We start from the raw sequence: 19,913 nt of genomic DNA, 5'->3' as shown, positions 1-19,913 counted from the left end.
CCGGCCCCACAACCAGCTGCAGCTGAGGTTCCGGCCCCACAACCAGCTGCAGCTGAGGTTCCGGCCCCACAACCAGCTGCAGCTGAGGTTCCGGCCCCACAACCAGCTGCAGCTGAGGTTCCGGCCCCACAACCAGCTGCAGCTGAGGTTCCGGCCCCACAACCAGCTGCAGCTGAGGTTCCGGCCCCACAACCAGCTGCAGCTGAGGTTCCAGCCCAACAACCAGCTGCAGCTGAGGTTCCAGCTCTAGTCGATGATGAAGGTTCTGCTGCTTCTACATCTATAGCACCTGTAAGTGAAGTGCAGCAGGACAAAAACACAACTGAAGAACAAAACACAGAGAAGCCTTTGGACACACACACACACACACACACACACACACACACACACACAAAACAAAACAAACAAATACTATTCTGCATGCTTCATGTTAAAATATAATAAAAATAAAATATAATAATAATAATAATAATAATCTATGCTTCCAGATTGTATCCACATTTCGACCACCTGGGACACATCTGATTCTTTCCATCTTGGAATCTTTACCAGTAGACAAGCGGGTCCTGACACTGTGTAAGTCTCACACTCATATACACTCCTGCTCTGCAGTACTACTTTTTTTTTTTTTTGCACTTTTTCAATTTTCCCAAGTGTTTCTGTGTGCAGACTGAAAATGTCTCCAAGCAGCTGCTTTTAACTCCTCTTTCTTTTCTTACACATTAATAGTGTACAGAAAGGATCTGGTGCCTGATCCATGAGACCATTTGCTTTATCACTATTCACTCTCACACACACACACCCTCTCTCTCTGCAGACGATCATATGTTTCCGCTGGTCAGCAAAATCTACTGTGCTCTGGCCAAAAAGATCACCTGGATGCTTGTGGAGAATGGAAATATTTACGAGATATTGAAAATGATCTCAGATCCTGAGCTCCTGCGTGCTAGGGTGCTCACACACCCCAACACACACATTATTACTATTTTTTTTTTTTTAAGAATTATTTGTCAAGTGGTCGTAGTAATGAGTGTTTATTTAAGCAATGCACAAACTGTTTCACTCTCGTATTCAGTCTTGATATACATATCACTTTAATTTACACAGGTAATACATGCATATATGTGTGTGGTTTTGTTTGTAGGTGGATGAAATGGATGCTCTCCTGAAGGCAAGAGAAGAATTTTATTTTATTTACAGGGAAATGAAGACTTTAAACATATAAACTAATTTTATCCTTAATAAATTTATTTATCACTCAACAATTTACTTATATAACAATTTATTTATACATCAACAGGTTTCAGCTCCACAATCAACTGCAGCTGAGGTTCCACTTCCACAACCAGCTGCAGCTGAGGTTATAGCTCCACAACTAGCTGTAGCTGAGCTTCCAGCTCCACAACTAGCTGTAGCTGAGCTTCCACCTCCACAACCAGCTGCAGCTGAGGTTCCAGCTCCACAACTAGCTGCAGATGAGCTTTGACCTCCACAACCTGCTGCAACTGAGGTTCCACCTCCGCAACCAGCTATAGCTGAGATTTCAGCTCCACAACCAGCTGCACCTGAAGTTCCAGCTCCCACAACCAGCTGCAGTTGACATTCCACCTCCACAACCAGCTGCAACTGAGGTTCCAGCTCTGCAACTGAGGTTCCAGCTCCACAACCAGCTGCAAATGAGCTTCAACCTCCACAATCAGCTTCAGCTGAGGTTCCAACCCCACAACCAACTTCAGCTGAGGTTCCAGCCCCACATCCAGCCGCAGCTGAGGTTCCAGCCCCACATCCAGCCGCAGCTGAGGTTCCAGCCCCACATCCAGCTGCAGCTGAGGTTCCAGCCCCACATCCAGCTGCAGCTGAGGTTCCAGCCCCACAACCAGCCGCAGCTGAGGTTCCAGCCCCGCAACCAGCCGCAGCTGAGATTCCAGCCCCGCAACCAGCCGCAGCTGAGGTTCCAGCCCCGCAACCAGCCGCAGCTGAGGTTCCAGCCCCGCAACCAGCCGCAGCTGAGGTTCCAGCCCCGCAACCAGCCGCAGCTGAGGTTCCAGCCCCGCAACCAGCCGCAGCTGAGGTTCCAGCCCCGCAACCAGCTGCAGCTGAGGTTCCAGCCCCGCAACCAGCTGCAGCTGAGGTTCCAGCCCCGCAACCAGCTGCAGCTGAGGTTCCAGCCCCGCAACCAGCTGCAGCTGAGGTTCCAGCCCCGCAACCAGCTGCAGCTGAGGTGAGGTTCCAGCTCCGCAACCAGCTGCAGATGAGCTTCAACCTCCACAACCAGCTGCAGCTGAGGTTCCCACCCCACAACCAGCTGCAGCTGAGGTTCCAGCTCCACAACCAGCTGCACCTGAGGTTACAGCTCCACAACCAGCTGCAGATGAGCTTCAACCTCCACAACCAGCTGCACCTGAGGTTCCACCTCCACAAACAGCTTCCGCTGAGATTCCCACCCCACAACCAGTTGCACCTGAGGTTCCCACCCCACAACCAGCTGCAGCTGAGGTTCCAGCTCCACAACCAGCTGCAGATGAGCTTCAACCTCCACAACCAGCTTCCACTGAGGTTCCAGCCCCACAACCAGCTTCCACTGAGGTTCCAGCCCCACAACCAGCTTCCACTGAGGTTCCAGCCCCACAACCAGCTGCACCTGAGGTTCCAGCCCCACAACCAGCTGCACCTGAGGTTCTAGCTCTAGTCAATGATGAAGATTCTGCTACTTCTACATCAATAGCAACTGTCAGTGAAGTGCAGCAGAACAAAGACACAACTGAAGAACAAAACACAGAGAAGCCTTTGGGGACACACACACACACACACAGACACACACACACACACTCAAAAAATAATTTTGCATGCTTCATACTAAAAAAATTAATAATAATAATAATAATAATAATAATAATAATAATAATTATTATTATTATTATTATTATTATTATTATTATTATTATTATAAAAATAACAACAACAAGAACAACAATAACAATCATGATAATAAGCACACTGCAGAAATGCCATTTTCTGGAGATTCAACCCAGCAAAAAGATACAATAAACTCTGGATGAGATACAGAACATGTTTTTAACTCCATCATTTATCTGTGAATAATTATTTATTTTCTTTAGTGCTGAAGCCACGTTCTTCGTACTTGGGTGGGGTGGGGTGTTTGTTTGTTTGTTTGTTTGTTTGTTTGTTCTTGTTTTGTTATTTACAGGTGCACTTCATTTTTTTTCCATTGCAGTATTCTTGACCAATGAGTGAAAGTTTTATGTTCTTTCTGAGAAGACTTTCAGCTGTACACACTCCTCAGACAGCCTTTGTTTTTTGGGGGGTTCAGTTTTGGGGGGCTCAGTCGGAAAACAAACAGCCAGCCATCTCTCTCTCTCTCTCTCTCTCTCTCTCTCTCTGCCTTCATGACATTTCTGCCTTTTTTTTAACCTTTGGGGGGGGTTCCCCTCACAAAAGGCCCTCCACCCAGTTCAAGCAAAGCCTTTTTTCTTTATATTTTTTCTTTTTTTTAATATAAGTGATTTGTTACAGAAGAAAACTTAAAGACTAGACAATAAAATTATCTGAATCAGCTGAGACAGGAGTGATCCTAAAAACCTTTTCTACTCACAGCAAAGTGGGAAACACATTTCAGGAGAGTTCTGTACATATACTATTGCATCTTAAACAGAATATTGTAAAAAAAAAAGTTATTTTTTCTGAATTTAATTAAAAAAGATAAACTTTCATATACTGTATTCTATATTCACTACACGTAAGCTGAAATATTTAAAGCCTTTTTTTGTTTTACTTTTGATGATTATGGCTTATAGCTCATGAAAATCAGAAATCCAGTATCTCAAATCGTTAGAATATTTCCTAAGAATAATCAAAAAAGGATTTACAGTACAGAAATGTCAAACTTCTGAAAAGTATGTTCATTTATACACTCAATACTTAGTTGGGCCTCCTTTACCATGAATTACTGCATCAGTGTGAAGTGGCATAGAGGCGATTAACCTGTGGTTCTGCTGAGGTGTTCCTGAAGCCCAGGTTGCTTTGATAGCAGCCTTCAACTTATCTGTACTTTTGGGTCGGGTGTTTCTCATCTTCCTCTTGACAATACACCAAAGATTCTCTATGGGGTTCAGGTCAGGCAAGTTGGCTGGCGAATCAAGCACAGTAATGTCCATCCGTCCATCCATTATCTGTAGCCGCTTATCCTGTTCTACAGGGTCGCAGGCAACCTGGAGCCTATCCCAGCTGACTATGGGCAAGAGGCAGGGTACACCCTGGACAAGTCACCAGGTCATCGCAGGGCTGACACATAGAGACACACAACCATTCACACTCACATTCACACCTATGGTCAATTTAGAGCCACCAGTTAGCCTAACCTGCATGTCTTTGAACTGTGGGGGAAACTGGAGCACCCGGAGGAAACCCATGCGGACACAGGGAGAACATGCAAACTCCGCACAGAAAGGCCCTCGCCAGCCACGGGGCTCGAACCCGGACCTTCTTGCTGTGAGGCGACAGCACTAACCACTACACCGCCCGCATAGTAATGTCATGGTCAGCAAACAATTTGGTAGTAGTTTTGGCACAGTTTTGGCCATAAAGCTTGTCAGCAGATAGAAGCATGAAGTGCTCTAAAATCTCCTGGTAGATGGCTGTGTTGAGTTTGGACTTGATAAAACACAGTGGACCAACACCAGCAGATGTCATGACACCCCAAATCATCACAAACTGTGGAAACTTCACACCGGACAGGCTCAGATGACTGCATTCTTCTTTATATCACAGCGTATATAATATATATATATATATATATATATATATATATATATATATATGTGTGTGTGTGTGTGTGTGTGTTATTTACCAGCTGGGAGGTCCGTGTCGTGAAATACCGTGACCGAGGTCTTGAAAGTACTGAGTGAGGCCCTCGGGGCCGAGGTCAGTATTTAAGGCCGAGGTCACGGTATTTCACCATACGGACCGACCTTAAGCTGGTAAATAATATATTTATTTTTTTCTTTACCAAATTCTAACAGAAAACGAGAGCACCTGAAAGGGAAAACCAAAGCGAGCTGCCATTTTGAATCCTCATTCATGGCTGTAATGCAAATTGCTTCCTCCTCAGTATACAAGTGCACTTCCATGGCAGGAAAAAAACTATGTTTTGCTGCCTATGTAGTCCCCTATTTATACAAAATTGAGTCATTCAGGATTCAGCCATGTTTTTGCTCGGCGTTAGCAAGTTACAGGTTTTTAGCTTTCTCCTGAAATGTTTTCTTGTATTTTGTCTTCCTCAGGGTAGTAAAACTCGCTTTCGCTGTGAACACTGTCGTTATCACTATCCATGCTGTAAAATTAATGCTATTTTGAATCCTCATTCATGGCTGTAATGTAAATGGCAACCTCCTCGGTATACAAGTGCACTTCCATGGCAGGAAAAAAACTACATTTTGCCACCTATGTAGTCCCCTATTTATACAAAATTGAGTCATTCAGGATTCAGCCATGTTTTTGCTCGGCGTTAGCAACAGTTAGAGGTTTTTAACTTTCTCCTGAAATGTTTTATTTCTTCTTCCTCAGGGTAGTAAAACTCGCTTTCTCTGTGAAGACTGTCGTTATTGCTACCCATGCTGTAAAATTAATGCTATTCTCCTGAGAAATGCTATCAAAAAATTATAAGATTTTTGATAATCTTATAAATGCATCTTATAAAAAAAAAAGATAAATGTTGACAAAAAAATGCTACTATGTTTGTTGTTGTTGTGAATGAGCAAGTCGCCAGAGGTCCATAACCGGGGTCCGTAACTGGGGTCCATATTGTAGGATACGGACCAGCTTGCCAGCTAATCAGAGTGCAGGATTTGATGGAAACCGGACCGTGAAAAAAATAATATAAGATATGGCAGGCTCATTGCAGAATGAGTTTTATATTTAATACCTTACTGATGAAAATACAACATTTTCCTTTTTTTAAAGTACATATTTCTAATCAATCAGATAAAAACACAAAACAAGACCAATTCATTCCAATCACTGAAATTGAGTTCAATAAAATACAAATATGTTGTGTATATTATACATATAAAGTAAATAAATAGCAGAACCCACACATTTATTTTCACCAATCACTTTATTAGGGTCGTGGTGGATCCGGAGCCCAGATTCCCAGAAACACGGCGTGTGAGGTGGAAATACACCCTGGTTGGGACACCAGTCCGTCACAGGACACCATGCACACACATACACACACATTTAGGGGAAAGCTACTGCATCCATTTCAGCTACTGATATGTTTTTGGGAGGTTAGAGGGAACTGGAAAACCCGGAGGAAACCTGCACATGGTGAGACCATGCATAGAAACTTCATATGAAGTCAGGGTCAAACCAGAGATCCTGGAGCTGTGAGACAGCTTTATTCTTATTTTTGCTTTTCAGCTTAACGTTGTGCCTTTATCACACACATACACACATGAACACATTTTCTGATTGGGAAACAGCCACCTCTTTGCTCTTCCCCTCCTTTTCACTGCTCTGTCATCACTATGGCACACACACACACAACACCAATTGGCAATAGGTGTGATTACCACTCACCTTCCCTGGCCCCACCCTGCATTCACAAACTGATGCTTGACCCCGCCTCCACCGTCACATACCCCCACCGCCGGACTCAGGCCGAGTAGCTGTCTGGCTTGCAACTAACTCCCACCACCATCTGTGCCCCTGGTCAGTGGACCATCTCGAATTTGAAAGGCTGGAGGCAATGCCGGGGTGGCCCTATATTTAGCCGGGACCATCCCCGGCCCAAACCATCAATGGTGGCCTGCTTGGAGTATGGGGAAAATAATTTTCACTAATTTTGGTCACTGATCTTATTCTTGCATTAATCAACAATTCAACTGCACTCTGCATTTTCACATGGCAGCCCAGACACCGACAGCATCGCAGCAGATTAAATAGGCACTACCAAATAAGGAAATTCTCCCCTCCCCTCTATTGCAGTTGGTTTGGTCCAAGACTCCTCCTCTGTATTGCGGGGAACTTAAACAACATTGGCGCGAAACAGCGCGCGTCAGTGATGGAGGGCAGAAAGAGGCCAGGTGGAACCGAAAGGGCGAAGCTTAAAAAAAGGAAGGAGGTGGCAGCAAAATGTGCCAAATTGACAGATATGTTCTCAAGACCAGCTGGTAGGTTACGAAAGATATGGAGTTTGATAACCCTGTTTGTCGATTTTATCAGTCTATGCTAGGCCTATAATGTGTCGATAGTTTGCGATGTCAATTCAGCTTTTTGATGTCATGTGAAATCTCGCAATTTACACGGTATAGATGTGGTGTATGTCTTAATTCTAAGAAGAACCGGACATTGCTTTACATCCCAGTTATTAACAATTTTAGATGAACAGGTCCCAAATGTGCTGTTGCGCTTTATTTCCTCATCCAGCCTATTTCATCTCGTTGTCACACCGTGCATTTCCACAGGCATGCGCACATTGTGGTTATGAACACATAGGCCTAGAAGTCATATTTGATGTTAAATAATTGTTGTTAAATATATAACTTAGAAGAGGTGTATGCGTATGCCAATATTCTAAGCAGAATCGAACACTTGCTTTAGCCTACATTTCATTTAACCATTTTTGAGTTGCCTAATGCACCCTCACGCTTTATCTGCCGGTTGCTGAGTACGCCAGCATTGTTGATTTGCCATTATTTTCGAGGCGTATGCGGCATGTAATGCACAAGCATTGGTTCAAATGCACGCGAGAACCTATATTGTTAAAGTGAAGTGAAGTGAAGTTTACCTGAATTTAAACCAAATAAGCATTGTGAAAGAACAATTATTTGTTTTATCTTTTTTAATGTACTCAAATTCCTCCTCCATTTCAAAGTGGCCTGAATGTGAATTAAACTCCCGGACTGAAAACAGGGCCCACTTCGGCCCTGGCTGGAGGGCTAGATACCAATGGGTGAACTGCGCATTGGCATCTTTCATGCGATGAAGCCACTGGAGTGGGGTGTGATCCAAACAGAGGGTGAAAGAGTGCCCCAGCAGGTAGTACCAGAGGGTGAGGACCGCCCGCTTGATAGCCAGACACTCCTTTTCAATGGTGCTGTACTTATTTTCTCACATTGAGAGCTTGTAGCTGATGTATAGCACCAGATGTTCCTCCCCCTCCACCTCCTGGGACAGAACAGCCCTCAGCCCTCTGTCCGATATATCTGTCTGCAAAATAAAAGGGAGAGAGAAGTTAGGAGAGTTTAAAAGTGCCCCCCACACAGTGCAGCCTTTACCTTAGTGAATGCCTGTTGGCACTGCTCCGTCCACTGGACCAGATCCGGTGCTCCTTTTTTAGTGAGATCAGTCAGCAGGCTGGTGACATCTGAATAGTTAGGTATAAACCTGCGATAGTAGCCAGCCAGCCCCAGGAACTGTCTCATCCCATTTTTGGTCTTGGGCCTTGGGCAGGCTGCAATCACTGCAGTCTTGTCAATTTGGGGATGCACCTGCCCATGACCCAAGTGGAAACCCAGATACCATACTTCCATCTGCCCAATCACACACTTTTTCAGGTTAGCTATGAGGCCCGCACACATCAGTGACTCCAGAACAGCCCTGAGGTGTTATAGGTGTCATGGGCAATCATTGCTATATATAATGATGTTGTCTAGGTAGGCAGCAGCATAGATGGTATGCGGACAGAGGATTTTGTCCATGAGCCACTGGAACATTGCAGGAGCACTGAATAACCCAAAAGGAAGGGTGACAAATTGGTGTAAGCCCAACAGTGTGGAAAAGGCCATTTTTTCTCAGGATAAAGGAGTCAAGAGGATCTGCCAATATCCCTTTGTCAAATCCAGTCTCAAATAAAAGAGAGCAGTGCCTAACCAATTGAGCAACTCATCAACCTTGAGTTTCATCCTGAACCATAGCTTTCTTGTGTTCGGGCAAGTGGTATGGGCAGGTATGCACCACCATCCCTGGGGGCATCTTAATGTGATGTTTTATGAGGTGTGTGTGGCCTGGGAGGGGAGAGAACATATCAGAAAACTCCATGCATAGCCTGGCAACCTCCGTGAGTTGGGCTGGTGAGAGGTGGTCTCCACAGGGGACCAGAGTGGCTCGAATGAGAACAGTGTGACATAAAAACAACAGTCTTCATTTCATATAAACATGAGACACAGTGTCTCTGTGAGTGACTTCTCTAAAAACACTAATCTCTAGAAATTATAAATTCTATAAAAATTATATTTTCCTCTACAGAGGACCCCATGAAATATTTTGGGAGGGGGCTATCATGTCTGGGGCCTATGCAGCAGAAGAGGCCATTGCTCCAGAGCTCCCTCCAGTGGCCAATGCAGTGACAGCAGAGGAGACAGTTGCTCCAGAGCTCCTCCTAGAGGGCATCGCTTCAGAGCCAGTCCCACAGCCTGATCCACAGTCAATCCCAGAGCCAGCTTCACAGTCAATCCCAGAACCAGATCCAGAGCTAGAATCAGTGCAAGTGCCAGAGCCAGCATCAAAGCTAGAGCCAGCACCTGAACCAGAGCACAAGCCACAGTCACTGCTAGAGCAAGTACCAGAGCCAGTGCCAGTGTCAACTCCAGAGCCAGTGCCAGAACTTGAGCCAGTTCCAGAACCAATGCCAGAGGATGATGGGGCAGCCTCTGCCTCAGCTGGCTATGAAGAAATCGTCATTGCTCAACCGCCACCTGGCTATGAAGACATCATCATCACTCCGCTGCCACCTGGTTATGAAGACATCATTGTCTCACTGCTGGGTCCTGACCAGAATCAGAATGATGCACAGATAGAGCTCAAGCCCATGCCTGAGTCCAGTCCAGTGTTCAAGTCAGGTCCAGAGTTTGAGCTCGCATCCAGTCCAAGCTCCAGTCCAGAGCTCGAGCCGACACCTGAGTCCAGTCCAGAGTCCAAGCCATGTCCAGAGTTTGAGCCCGAGTCCAGTCCAGAGTCCAAGCGTGCCTATATATAAAGGCTGAGAAAATATACGTTTAGTGCAAAGTATTGAGTTCTTTGTGACTCTTTACCGAGCCGTATTTCCATAGTAGATTTCCTGGTTTCCCGATTCTTGTTCCTTGTTTCCATTTATTCTCTGTGGCTGTTATATTCTGTTTGCCTCACCCGACCCTTTGCTCGTTCCTCGTTTATGATATTGCCTGCTGATCTGGATTGTTTGCCTGTGTTTGCTTCTATTAATAAATATTACTTATTTTTCACATACATCCGTCTCTTACCACTCTCTGACAAGTTTAATATCATGCTAGCTGAATGGAATATATCTGATATACCAGGAAAAAAAGCCAGCCAATATTATTACCTCACCCACTACAGAGTAAGTGGGGTGAGGTATTGTTTTTGGTCGGGTTTCTTTGTTTTTTGTTAAGAATATTACGGGAAAATGGCTGGATCAATCTTCATGAAACTTTCAGGATAGATGGGCATTGGTCTCAAATAGAACCTCCAACATTTTGAGGGTCATCCGGTCAAGGTCACCAAAAAGGTCAAAATAATTTTTGTTGTGGCTACTGCCTCATATAGAGGTGCTAGCCACTACGTCATCATGCTGTAAGAGTGTAAAAGTGTAACAATCGCGCACTGTGCATGCACATACACGTGTTCCAATTAAAATGGCCAGTGAGCATATACAATTCGGTTCACCATTCAAAATAAATGGACTAGACTAAAGAAATCACTTTCAGACATGTTTATGCTTATTACAGAAGTAAAGTATGTTCCACTGAGCTCAAGCGCCAGGCCTTTTCCTGGTACGTTCCTGGTGACAGCATGTGTATGTCAGCCTTGGTTCGGAGGTTTCAGTTTCAAAAACCGTAAGAGGTAAGAGTAGAATAATATAAAGTACAGACACTTGGTATAGTTTACTTCTGTGATTTTTAAATTGTTCATTTTTGGATTATGCTTCATTTTTGTGGCTACTGCCTCATAGAGTAAATATATATGCTATATTCACTGTATGGACATGGTATCAGAAAACAGTTTCATTTATAAGCAGTGGCCACATGTGGGCAGCACGGCGGTGTAGTGGTTAGCACTGTCACCTCACAGCAAGAAGGTCCTGGGTTCGAGCCCCGTGGCCGGCGAGGGCCTTTCTGTGTGGAGTTTGCATGTTCTCCCCGTGTCCGCGTGGGTTTCCTCCGGGTGCTCCCGTTTCCCCCACAGTCCAAAGACATGCAGGTTAGGCTAATTGGTGGCTCTAAATTGACCGTAGGTGTGAATGTGAGTGTGAATAGTTGTTTGTTTCTGTGTCAACCCTGCGATAACCTGGCGATTTGTCCAGGGTGTACCCTGCCTCTCACCCATAGTCAGCTGGGATAGGCTCCAGCTTGCCTGTGACCCTGTAGAACAGGATAAGCGGCTACAGATAAGGGATGGATGGATGGATGGATGGATAGATAGCCACATGTACCCATAGGGTACCTTTTTTTTGTGATCTCTTCCTTCATATTCATCATAAGTGCTACCGGGCGAGGTTTGTTTTGCCTGGTAACACTTATTATTATTATTATTATTATTATTATTATTATACAAACAGATTCCTTTTGGGTGGTCAACATGTCTTTCTCTTTCAAAATTCTCTTAAAATCTTTTGTATTTAATGATGCAAACCTGGCAGCCATGTTTGTTTACAAATTGCTGCAGTTGCTTGCTAGCACGGAAGTTTTATGTCTCCGACATGTGATGTCATGTTGTGTTGACAATCAGACAATATCGTTAACCATATAAAATGTTCATTCTCCATTGGGTAGAGTGACGTAATACACGTAGGATAAGCGATATGCTAACAATATTGCATGTTATCAAACCAAATGAATGAAACCTGCTAGAAGGGAATAGAATACATGCTTTTATTCTATCGAAAAAGTGTCCTGTATGTATATTAATTCCTGATATTTCACTTCGATGACGTCACCCCCAGTGTTTTCCTGCTGACTTGGATGTGTGTTGTCAAAATGGCGAACCAGTTCAAAATTAAAATTATTTTGATGAACTTGCGTATTTTTTGTGGATGTGTTTATATAATATAAAGAACATTGCACAGTGGTCCAAAGAAATTAATTTTATCTTCTTGTTTTGGAAATCTCATCTCATCTCATTATCTCTAGCTGCTTTATCCTGTTCTACAGGGTCGCAGGCAAGCTGGAGCCTATCCCAGCTGACTATGGGCGAAAGGTAGGGTACACCCTGGATAAGTCGCCAGGTCATCACAGGGCTGACACATAGACACAGACAACCATTCACACTCACATTACCGTGTAATATCCTCTATATACGGTATAATCTCATCTCATCTCATCTCATCTCATCTCATTATCTCTAGCTGCTTTATCCTGTTCTACAGGGTCGCAGGCAAGCTGGAGCCTATCCCAGCTGACTACGGGCGAAAGGCGGGGTACACCCTGGACAAGTCGCCAGGTCATCACAGGGCTGACACATAGACACAGACAACCATTCACACTCACATTATCGTGTAATATCCTCTATATACGGTATAATATATAAGGAATAAAATATGATAATAATCCTGGATGCAGCCCAATGTAAAGCTGAATATTTTACTGTGACCTGTCTTGTTTTATTTAGACAAGATATAGAGGATATCGAAGATATGAAGTTTATCTTCGAGTGGTGAACATATTCACAAATGAGCGAAGCGAACGAGTGAAAATATTTTCAACATGAGAAGTTAAACTTCATATCTTTGTGCCACCGTGTAATGTTATTTATATTGTTAACATTATAATGTTCGCTTTCATTATGTTATTTGTCTGAAAAGTGTCTCTTATGTACTGCTTTCTTTACTGACATACAAACATTTTTCTGTAACATTGAATTTTTTGCTAGAAAACCTCATCTCATTCATTATCTGTAGCCGCTTTATCCTGTTCTACAGGGTCGCAGGCAAGCTGGAGCCTATCCCAGCTGACTACGGGCGAAAGGCGGGGTACACCCTGGACAAGTCGCCAGGTCATCACAGGGCTGACACATAGACACAGACAACCATTCACACTCACATTCACACCTACGGTCAATTTAGAGTCACCAGTTAACCTAACCTGCATGTCTTTGGACTGTGGGGGAAACCGGAGCACCCGGAGGAAACCCACGCGGACACAGGGAGAACATGCAAACTCCGCACAGAAAGGCCCTCACCGGCCACGGGGCTCGAACCCGGACCTTCTTGCTGTGAGGCGACAGCGCTAACCACTACACCACCGTGCCACCCCTGCTGGAAAGCCAATGTTTAGAAATCTAAAATTGACCATATAGAAGTCAAAATAAAAATCTTGAACAAAGTTTGTATAAATATGTACTGTAAATAGACTTTTGCACAGGAGCTTACTGTAAGTGCAGTAATTAGATTTCTGAAAAAGTTCTTGGTTGTGAAAATGTCTTTTTGGGCCTATCCTGGAAACATTCATTCACACATTTGTGCTGTTTAGCCCTTGGTGATGTGTTTTTGCAAGGTGGGAGAAAGCTGGAGAACCTGGCAGACATCCACTTTGTTGGAGGAGGTTATGTTGGTTTGTCTATTCCCAGTGTAACTCAAAAAGTAGTTGACATTTTGAGGAAAGGTGGACCATGGGCCAAGGAACAATTGATTAGATTTTGATGCAAATCTGAATATGTTGCTTGGCGGATGTATGCACTCTACTGAGTGCCCTTCCCGATTATAATGCAATCATTTAGAATAAGATATTTGTGTTTATTTTGAACCCTGCTCAGCTCACAAAGTATAACATTACTTGGAATGGAGCTATGTTTTTGATGGAGCACTTCTGTAAGTCATTCTGGGAAATGTTTAGAAGAAGAAGAAGAAGAAGAAGAAGAGGATGAGGAGGAGTTTACATGTATGTAGAACATCTCAAATGCACTTACAGAGACAGAATAAAACCTTTGATACATCAGAAATATGTAATTTAATCCATCCATCTATACATACATACATCCATTATCTGTAGCCGCTTATCCTGTTCTACAGGGTCGCAGGCAAGCTGGAGCCTATCCCAACTGACCATGGGCGAGAGGCGGGGTACATCCCTGGACAAGTCGCCAGGTTATCGCAGGGCTGATACATAGACAAACAACCATTCACACTCACATTCACACCTACGGTCAATTTAGAGCCACCAATTAACCTAACCTGGGGGCTGCGATAGTCAGGTGAGAAAGCAAGTGCAGGCAGGGTGGAGCAGCTGAAGAAGGATTTCGGGAGTCATTTGTGATAGGAAAGTCCCAGCAAAAGTGAAAGGTAAGATGTATAAAACAGTAGTGAGACCAGCTGTGATGTATGGATTGGAGACCGTACCCTTAACGAAGAGACAGGAGGCAAAGTTGGAGGTGGCAGAGTTGAGGATGTTAAGGTTTGCAATGGGAGTGACAAGGTTGGACAGGATAAGGAACGAGCGCATCAGAGGGACAGCACATGTGGAGAGCTTGGGAATTAAGCTAAGAGAGATGAGACTGAGATGGTATGGGCACATCCTGAGAAGAGATGCAGAGCATGTTGGAAGGAGAATGTTGAGGATGGAGCTGCCAGGCAAACGAAAACGAGGAAGGCCAAAGAGGAGATACATGGATGTGGTGAGAGAGGACATGAAAGTGGCAGGTGTGGTAGAGAAGGATGCGGAAGACAGGGAGCAATGGAGATGAAAGATCTGCTGTGGCGACCACTAATCAGGAGCAGCCAAAAGAAGAAGAATTAAACTAAACTGCATCTCTTTGGACTGTGGGGGAAACCGGAGCACCCGGAGGAAACCCATGCAGACATGGGGAGAACATGCAAACTCCACAAAGAAAGGCCCTCGCCGGCCGCTGGACTCAAACCCAGGACCTTCTTGCTGTGAGGCGACAGCGCTAACCACAACACCACTGTGCCACCTGTAATTTAATACAGTTTTAATTTAAGAAGAAACCTTTATTTGTCACATGCACACTTCAAGCACAGTGAAATTCATCCTCTGCATTTAACCCATCTGAAGCAGTGAACACACACACCCAGAGCAGTGGGCAGCCACACTAGAGCGCCCGGGGAGCAGTCAGGGGTTAGGTACCTTGCTCAAGGGCAATTCAGCCCGAGGCCACCCCACATTAACCTAACTGCATGTCTTTGGGCTGTGGGGGAAAACGGAGCACCTGGAGGAAACCCACGCAGACATGTAGAGAATATGCAAACTCCACACAGAAAGGCCCTCGTCGGCCACTGGGTTTGAACCCAGGACCTTCTTGCTGTGAGGCAACTGTGCTAACCACTACACCACCGTGCTGCCCAATTTAATAAGTGAATAATAGTCTTGGAGTAGGAAAGAGAAATAAAGTATGAATTTTATAAAGACCCTTTTGCATTCAGATTTCATGTCATTTTATCATTGCGCCCCCTATTGCACAAACATTGTTTTATAAGCTGCTGATCTATGAAATGTCCGATGTCAACTTCTTTAAGTGTCTGAATGAGCCTTAATCTTAATAAGAGTACTCTAAACGTTTTTCAAACAAGATAAGCTTGACCTTTTTTGCTTAAATTGTCGTAAACCAGACCTGATAACTGTCTGTCTAAAATGACTCCATCTTTGACCACACAGCTCACTAGATAGTAAGCAGAAGCCCTTATTTCGTGCTCTATGTAGTGCAGTAAAGAGCGATTTGAACTTCAAATGGCACTCTACGGTTAATAGGGAAGAGTCATGGTTTATGTAGTGAATGTCAAGTTCTAGAAGATGTAGTTCATGTTTTATTTAATTGCAATAAATACACAGAATACAGACAGCAATGGAGAGAAAGAGAGGCTGATAATGGAATAGAAAACATCCTTAAGGAAGAAGGAATGCAGAGAGATAGGATCAAATCCCTATTTATTTTTCTTAATCATACAGGTTTAATTAAAAGGATCTAGGATCCTTTTTATGCCTCCGCCACCTTAAGGTGCAGGAGGTATTATGTTTTCGGGTTGTCCATCCGTCCGTCCCGAAACATTATGAACACGTTATCTCAAAGGCAAATGAAAGGAATTTCACCAAACTTTCACCATTTGTGCACTTTGGGACAAGAATGAAATTATTAGATTTTGAGATCAAAAGGTCTAAGGTCAAGGTCACCGTGAGGTCAAATGTCTGTCCAAAAACCTTGTGAACACAATATCGCCAAGGCAGATGAAAGGAATTTCACCAAACTTTCACCATTTGTGCACTCATCTCATCTCATTATCTCATGCTGCTTTATTCTTCTACAGGGTCGCAGGCAAGCTGGAGCCTATCCCAGCTGACTACGGGCGAAAGGCGGGGTACACCCTGGACAAGTCGCCGGGTCATCACAGGGCTGACACATAGACACAGACAACCATTCACACTCACATTCACACCTACGGTCAATTTAGAGTCACCAGTTAACCTAACCTGCATGTCTTTGGACTGTGGGGGAAACCGGAGCACCTGGAGGAAACCCACGCGGACAAAGATGAACTGATTCGATTTTGAGATCAAAAGGTCTAAGGTCAAGGTCACTGTGAGGTCAAACGTCTGCCCAAAAACCTTGTGAACACAATATCTCCAAGGCAAATGAAAGGAATTTCACCAAACTTTCACCATTTGTGCATTTGGGGACAAACATAAACTGATTAGATTTTGAGGTTAAAAGGTCACAGGTCAAGATTACTGTAAGGTCATATGTCCATCCCCAAATCACAACTTAATAAGGCGTGTAGTCTACCAGGCGGAGGCATCCCCATCGAGTTCTATCTAGTTTTTTTTCTTAAACTTCAGATAGCCAGGGCGGCACGGTGGTGTAGTGGTTAGCGCTGTCGCCTCACAGCAAGAGGGTTCGAGCCCCGCGGCCGGCGAGGGCCTTTCTGTGTGGAGTTTGCATGTTCTCCCCGTGTCCGCGTGGGTTTCCTCCGGGTGCTCCGGTTTCCCCCACAGTCCAAAGACATGCAGGTTAGGTTAACTGGTGACTCTAAATTGACCGTAGGTGTGAATGTGAGTGTGAATGGTTGTCTGTGTCTATGTGTCAGCCCTGTGATGACCTGGCGACTTGTCCAGGGTGTACCCCGCTTTTTGCCCGTAGTCAGCTGGGATAGGCTCCAGCTCGCCTGCGACCCTGTAGAACAGGATAAAGCGGCTAGAGATAATGAGATGAGATGAGACTTCAGATAGCCATGATAGTCTGCTAAGTCCCTTTACACACTCCTGTACAGTAGGTGGCGGTATGCACCAAAGAAATGTGATCCGCCAATAAACCAAAGAAGAAGAAGAAGAAGAAGAATTGAACTTCGGCCTGAGCGCTGTTGAGCTCGGCTCGGACTCCTCGACGGTAGGTGGCGGTGTTGTTTTAATTTCACTTTCACTTATTAAAGCAGAGAAGAAGTGCGCGGGGAACATCAACAAGAGCAGACATGTCTGTGATGTGTTCATGCCATATGTCAAAATATTGCTGGCAGCCTGAGAACTTAACACCGATATTATCTTTATCTGTGCTGTGAAAGGATCATCGAGTCAGTGTCGGTGTAAGTCGTGTGTGGTGAAGGACTGATGTTTGTCTCTGTATGTGGCCGTTACTTTCCTGGACACTGACTGAACAACAAGCTAACCTGCTGAATCTAGCATACAAATACAGTAGTGTCAAACTTTTTGGTATTAAACACCTTTTATTCTTGTGTAATGTTCGTGTATCCAAGCGAAATGTTTGTGTATTTTGTATGTAGGAAGCTCTGGGAGTGTAACAGTGTGAGCATATTCGCTAACTGGCTAACTTACTGTTGGTCTTTGGAGCTGGAGATTGTTAGCTTAGCTGTGAATGTATAATTCTCTCACAGGCAGTCACTGTATAACAGTGTATGATGTTTATAACTAATACAGCAGATGATTGTTTCGAGTTTCATGGTGATTAGTTATTGCCTGGTTAACGTGTAATGTAGCTGTGGGTGTGTTCAGGCAAAAAAACTTGGCCCTAATACTGTAGCGTTTTTATGAGTGAATAAATATGTGTGCCAAGACTTTTGCACAGTACTGTGTGTGTGTGTCTGTGTGTATGTATGTAGTGCAAAAGTCTCATTATATTTATTTTAACACAAACTTTGTGAAATTTTTTTAATTATTATTGTATGATTTCTACATTATCGAGTCAGTACAACAATGTTCTCGATTTCCAAACATTAGTTTGTTCCAGAGGGGCGGCACGGTGGTGTAGTGGTTAGCGCTGTCGCCTCACAGCAAGAAGGTCCGGGTTCGAGCCCTGTGGCCGGCGAGGGCCTTTCTGTGCGGAGTTTGCATGTTCTCCCCGTGTCCGCGTGGGTTTCCTCCGGGTGCTCCGGTTTCCCCCACAGTCCAAAGACATGCAGGTTAGGTTAACTGGTGACTCTAAATTGAGCGTAGGTGTGAATGTGAGTGTGAATGGTTGTCTGTGTCTATGTGTCAGCCCTGTGATGACCTGGCGACTTGTCCAGGGTGTACCCCGCCTTTCGCCCGTAGTCAGCTGGGATAGGCTCCAGCTTGCCTGCGACCCTGTAGAACAGGATAAAGCGGCTAGAGATAATGAGATGAGATGAGTTTGTTCCAGAAAAATGTTTGTGTGTCAGGAAAGAAAGCAGTATATTACATAAGATGCACTTTTCAGACAAAGACAGCAAGAAGGTTCTGGGTTCAAGCCCAGCGGCCGATGAGGGCCTTTGTTTGGAGTTTACATGTTCTCCCCGTGTCCGCGTGGGTTTCCTCCGGGTGCTCCGGTTTCCCCAGCAGTCCAAAGACATGCAGGTTAGGTTAATCGGTGGCTCTAAATTGACCGTAGGTGCGAATGTGAGTGTGAATGGTTGTCTGTGTCTATGTGTCAGCCCTGTGATGACCTGGCGACTTGTCCAGGGTGTACCCCGCCTTTCGCCCGTAGTCAGCTGGGATAGGCTCCAGCTTGCCTGCGACCCTGTAGAACAGGATAAAGCGGCTAGAGATAATGAGATGAGATGAGTTTGTTCCAGAAAAATGTTTGTGTGTCAGGAAAGAAAGCAGTATATTACATAAGATGCACTTTTCAGACAAAGACAGCAAGAAGGTTCTGGGTTCAAGCCCAGCGGCCGATGAGGGCCTTTGTTTGGAGTTTACATGTTCTCCCCGTGTCCGCGTGGGTTTCCTCCGGGTGCTCCGGTTTCCCCAGCAGTCCAAAGACATGCAGGTTAGGTTAATCGGTGGCTCTAAATTGACCGTAGGTGCGAATGTGAGTGTGAATGGTTGTCTGTGTCTATGTGTCAGCCCTGTGATGACCTGGCGACTTGTCCAGGGTGTACCCCGCCTTTTGCCCGTAGTCAGCTGGGATAGGCTCCAGCTGGGATAGGCTCCAGCTTGCCTGCAACCCTGTAGGACAGGATAGGCGGCTACAGATAATGGATGGATTGATGGATGGACATAATGAAGGCTACTGGATTTTAGTGGAAAATTAAAGTGTACCAGTACTGGTCATGCTTACAACATGTAGAGTCAACTCTTTCAGCTGGGTAGGAATTGTAGTATTCCAAGTTGAACCACTCCTCTTTTCAGCTGACTGTCATTTCAGGTCTCTGTGGGTTGTCTAGTTCCCTGTGGTTGTATACCATGGGATGGTCCTCCATATATTTGTCTAACTGTGCTTTGAATACATTAACATTTGGCGCTGTAACAACTGTTCAGCAGGTTGTTCCACCAACAGACCACTCAGTTGCTGAAGAAAATCTTTTGTTGTTCTTGACCTTGTTGTTTTTCAGTTGTAGACTATGCCTGCTTCTCTTGGTGTTTGTCTTCATTCCTGTTATGCATGCCTTTGTATCGTATTTTTCATGTATTTATTTGTAGGTGTTTATCATATCGCCTCGTAGTCTGCGGTACACTAATGTAGGTAGCTTAAGAGCTTTCAGT

General features: G+C 44.6%; 1 protein-coding gene across 2 annotated transcripts in view; it reads left to right on the top strand.

Moving 5' to 3' along the window:
* The first annotated feature begins 17,399 nt into the window (after positions 1–17,399).
* The window catches only part of tecpr2 (tectonin beta-propeller repeat containing 2), an 86,657-nt gene continuing 84,143 nt past the window's right edge, over positions 17,400–19,913 (top strand). The window contains exon 1 of one of the 2 annotated variants that reach the window (XM_060933934.1): positions 17,400–17,539. The gene's annotated coding sequence lies outside the window, so the exon portion shown is untranslated. The other variant, XM_060933935.1, reaches the window with a different exon arrangement.

This window comes from Neoarius graeffei, chromosome 11, assembly GCF_027579695.1.
Source record: "Neoarius graeffei isolate fNeoGra1 chromosome 11, fNeoGra1.pri, whole genome shotgun sequence".
In the NCBI taxonomy this organism is placed as follows: domain Eukaryota; kingdom Metazoa; phylum Chordata; class Actinopteri; order Siluriformes; family Ariidae; genus Neoarius; species Neoarius graeffei.
The sequence above is the reverse complement of the archived record's forward strand: the minus strand, read 5'-3'. Positions and strand labels throughout refer to the sequence as shown.